Source organism: Cornus florida, unplaced genomic scaffold (genome assembly GCF_030987335.1).
Source record: "Cornus florida cultivar Cherokee Brave unplaced genomic scaffold, ASM3098733v1 CherokeeBrave_3.0.0_Hap2_Chr01, whole genome shotgun sequence".
NCBI lineage: Eukaryota > Viridiplantae > Streptophyta > Magnoliopsida > Cornales > Cornaceae > Cornus > Cornus florida.
The window spans coordinates 67,228,399-67,233,534 of record NW_026775571.1 but is presented as its reverse complement, the minus strand read 5'-3'; the positions used below and the strand labels follow the sequence as shown (position 1 = coordinate 67,233,534).

The 5,136-nt window shown below is 37.6% G+C and overlaps 1 pseudogene; it reads right to left on the bottom strand.

The window, feature by feature from the left end:
- Window positions 1-733: 733 nt before the first annotated feature.
- LOC132284013 (small nucleolar RNA R71) lies at window positions 734-832 on the bottom strand (annotated as a pseudogene).
- Window positions 833-5,136: the final 4,304 nt, after the last annotated feature.

Genomic DNA, 5,136 nt, shown 5'->3' with positions numbered 1-5,136 from the left:
GTTTTGATAGTGCATGCATGGTCGTAGATCATTGAATCCAACCCTTGTTCCACTTGGTTTGAATCTTGAATCCATTGTTCGCAATCCTAGGGGAAAGGGGTAACTCTCATCACTTCATTTCATCAATGGAGAACATTAATGAGGACCACGTAGAAGGCCTTGGTCACATTGACCAACAAGGTATCCTCCACCTTAATGTGCATCATGACAATATTCAAGTACCATTAGGCATGCCAAGACCCTTTATTCCACAATAACAAGGCCATGTTCCATTGGGAATGCCTCGGCCAATTTTTGTTCCACCACAACCTCTCATTATTCAAGGCAATCAAGGTGCTCGTGCAGTGCCACCGGTTGTGAATCCCCCTCTTGCTTTGAGAGATCACTATGTGCCAAATGAGTATAATGTATCTACATGCATTCAATTACCTCCATTTAGAGCACACCATTATGAAATCAAACCACAAACTATTCAAATGCTTCCTAATTATCATGGACTTCCAAGTGAAGAACCTTACAAGTATTTAGATGAGTTTCTTGAAGTATGTTCCACTGTGAAATACACGGACATGCCGGAAGAGGTTTTGCGATTAAAACTCTTCCCTTTTACTGTTAAAGATAAGGCAAAATATTGGTTCAACAATCTAAGGCCTTTTTCGATAACTACTTGGGTAGAAATGCAACAAGAGTTCTTGAAAAAGGATTATCCGGTTTCAAAGACCAATGCAATGAGAACCTCAATTCGAGAGTTTTCTCAAAAGGAAGGGGAATTGTTTCATGAGGCATGGGAGCACCTAAATGACTTGCTTAGGAAGTGTCCACATCATGACATTCCTAAATGGCAATTGGTCTAATTTTTCTTTGAAAGTTTTTCGGACAATCATAAAAGAATGGTTGATGCTTCCATGGGTGGTTCATATCTTGATAGGCATGAAGACGATGTATAGCGTCTTTATGAGAGCATAAGTGAGAATTCAATGCATCAATCCTTATCTTCCAAAAATGGTAAAAACATAGGTGGACGGAAGAATGTCGGCTTGTATCAAGTTGACAACTCCAATGACACAGCTACAGAAGTGAAATCTTTATCCCAAAGGTTTGATCAATTTTTGATCAACCAAAATTCGGCGAATCAAGTGTCTTCCTCCCCTAGCCATACTCATCATACTTCCAATGAAGCTTGCATGACTTGTTCTAGTGTTTTACATTCTACTTCCAATTATCCCCATGGACATGGGCAAAGTGAACATCATGAACAAGTGAATGCCGCATTTATCAACTAAGGGAATAATCCCTATGACACCCATTACAATGTCGGGTGGAGGAACCATCCTAACTTCTCTTGGAAAAGCCAAGGGGAAGGGTCAAACCTTCCCCAAAGTGGTTTTCAAGGCAAGTATGTTTCGCCCCCAATGCAAAGCCAAGGTTCCCAAGGTTACCGATCATCATACCAAGCACCACATGGAAACCAATTTTCAAATACTCACTTTCCAAATCAATCTTCATACTCTCAAGGGAATTCAAGGAGTCTCGCTTTTGAGGAAAAGGTCTTGACCGCTTTGGGTATTTTGGAGGCAAATACCCGATTACTTCAATCTCTTTCCCAATCCATTGTGAAGCTAGAAATCCAAGTCGGGCAAATAGCTAGTACATTGAATGCTAGAGAAAAAGGAAAAATGACTTTGAATCCACCACCAAAGCAACAATTTGTTTTGGAGACCAATTCCTCTTCAGAAGGTCACACAATCGAACATATCAATGCGGTGACAACCTTGAGAAGTGGAAGAATTGTTGATAATCAAGGTTGTATTCAAAATGAAGAGAGTAAATAGGTGCAACCAAACGTTGACACCCGTCCTGTCTCACATCCCATTCTTCCTTTATTGCATGTGAATGACCCCTTTATTGAGAAAGTTTTAAGAAATGATTTGAAAAATTCTTGTGCTGAAAATGTATCCAAAAGGGATTTTAAATTTTTTTTTGAGCTGAAGGCTCTATTTCCGGATGCCTTAAAAGGATCTATTTATCTTGAAAGATAACAAACCAAAGCCAATGAGATAATTGAAGTGTTTAGGCAAGTGAAGATCAATCTTTCTCTCTTGGATGCAATTAGATAAATCCTAGCTTATGCCAAAAATTTGAAAGATCTTTGCACCCTTAAGAGGAAGAACAAGAGCTAAGAACCAAAAAGAGTTGTTTTGACCGATCAAGTAAGCTCCATTTTATAACATAACACTCTCCCGAAATTCAAAGACCCCGGTTCACCTACTACTTCTTGCATCATTGGTGATTATGTCATTAACCGGGCTCTTCTTGATTTAGGAGCAAGTGTGAATCTTTTTCCATATTCAGTGTATGGTCAATTGGGCTTAGGAGACTTAAAACCGACATCGGTAGTGTTGCAACTAGCTGACCGATCCATCAAAGAGCCCCGGGGTATTATTGAGGATGTGTTGATCAAAATTGATAAGTTCTTCTTATCAGTCGATTTCGTAGTCATTGACACGGAACCGGTCGCAAATCCCAAGAGGCAAATTCCCGTTACCCTTGGCCGTCCCTTCTTGGCAATGGCTAATGCTAACATAAATTGCAGGACGGGCATAATGAAAATTTCATTTGGCCATATAAAGGTGAAGTTAAACATTTTCAATCCAACCCCAAATTCCATGGACAAGCATGAAGAAGTGTGTGTTGTTGAAAAATGTCTTGAAAATGAATTTCCCAAAACTGAATCTTTGCATGATGTTAAAACTGCAAATGGTGTATCTTCTAAAAAGATTTCGAAGAAAAATGTGTTTAAACTAAGTGTTGCAAGGGCATGTAAGCCCAATGATTTGTTTGATCAAGGATCATCAATTTCACTTGAATCAAACCCAACAATTTCCTTAGGTAATAGTTTGTTGGGTGGGGATCAAAGTTCTTTTCACCCCATTAAGGAGGGGATGCATAACAAGATTTTTGTTCCGGGCTAAAAGAGCCCAACGTCTTGCTAGAGACATTAAACACTAGCATTCGTAGGGTTTTCAGCCTTATTCCATTCCCATTTCTATTTTACTTCTTTTCTTGCGTCGTTTAGATATACTCTAGGATTATTATACATGTTGTTTGGGACTTGGATGGGAAATGCATACGCTTTCATCTTCAAATTAGGCATCTAGTGTCTGTTCGATCGATCACAAGAGATGTTGGATTGATTGAACATCATCTCTGCATATTTTTAAGTCTCGATTCCATCGTGCGAAGATTCTTTACAGATGTCATCTCTCTATGTATCGTGCGAACTTTCCATTTGATTGATCCAAGTATCCCTCGATCAATCCAGTTTTCCCCTGGATCGATCACAGTTCTATACTTCGAAAATTTTTAAATCTCTAAAAATTTCGTCTCTCTATGTATCGTTTGAAGATTTCTACAGGTTTTCACATCTTCGATTGATCTACGTCCAATCAATCATTCTTCGATCGATCATAGTTTTCAAAAGAAAAGGGGGGGGGGGAATCTTTCAAAGTGGCATTCCGTCTTGCTAGAGACGTTAAAGTTAGCAATTATTGTGCATATTTCTTGCATTTTGTTTCATTGTACATACTTTCATTTTAAAAAAAAAATAAAAAAAAAATAAACTTTTCACCATTGTGCCCTTATGTGTAGTCATGTATACTTTCATACTTCCGTTAGGGCTTAATCTCATATCTCTCTTTCATATTGTGCAATATTGTCTTAAAATGCTTGACTTGGTTATCTTTATCCCATTTGATATTTGATGAAAGTTTGCTAGTGTGGTTATTCAAGCAGGTTGTTGATTCCAAGTTTGGGGGTGCACTTTTTCCCAATGGATCACTACCGGGTTTCATGTCTTTTCCACCACGGTATATTCTTTCCATCTTTTCTATTGTTCTTATTACACATTGAGGACAATGTGTGGTTTAAGTTTGGGGGTGAGGTGTCTTTGTCTTTGTTGCATTCTACTTAAAGTTAAGCTTTAAATGCATGATTGAGATTGGAGATCCATGTTAGCTATGATTTTGATTTTTTGAGAACTATATTGCTTAGAATTTAAAAATTGCTTGACTTAAGAGTCCAATACTCCTTGTATGCCTTGTGGATGTCATTTAAGAGTAAATTTTTCGAAAGATTAATATCATGCTTGTATTTGTGGTGCACATCATCTTGATTTTGTGATTGTTTTGAGATTCACTCTAGGATTCTACACTAGCACAGGTGCACACTAACATTCATTTGTGGGGTATATGCTTTGTTGATCATTTATTTGGTTATATCCCAATTGAGCTAATAATGTATTGAAAGTTTTCATTCTTGATAAAGGTGGATAACAAACCCTTTTCATTGAGTAGCTGAGATTCTTGCCTCATCAAGCATTGAATTTCTCACGCCGAAATGTGGAGGGCCCAAGCTCTAGGTTATTAACTTGATAAAAAAAATAAATAAATAAAAAGAAAAAGAAGAAGAAAGAAAGAAAGAAAAAGGTTGCAAAAGCAAATAAAAAAGTGAGGACTTCTCCCAAAAGGTAAGAAGTCGAAAATGATTAAATGGAGGTTGTTTTGATTTGTAGCCTAGTTAATTTGAGCTTGTAAGTCCTTAGAGGTGTTTAAACACCTAATGCCCTAAAGCCGTCCGGTTTGGGAGTCATTGATCTAACGCTCGACCTCATGGATTGCTAGAAAGCTTATACGATCAACACATTGCACTATGCTTCCATCTTTGATCCTTAGGATTTGGAAAGAAAAAAAAATATCGAGTGAAAAAAATAAGTGCACCTAGATCAATAAAGCTTTAATAAAAAGTCCATTTTTTGTCTTGATGATCGGTACTAAATTTGTGTGCTAGTTTGAGGCCGGATATGATCATTTCTTTAGTTGACTTAGATAGCAACATATTTGATGCCGGTTCACTTAAAAAGGGTTCTAGAGTTGTTTTGATTTGCATGATCATTTTCTTGATGTGTGGAGGACCATACTTGCTTGCTTGATGTTGAGATTTTAGGAGATTATTTGGAAATGGTTGAAAAATTGCATACTTGAGGTAGTTTTCTCCTAATGTTTGTTTGGAATATTGGTGCCTCTTTTGGGAGAATGAGCTTAATGTTTGTGGGTATCATTTCTGGAAACCCTAACGAGA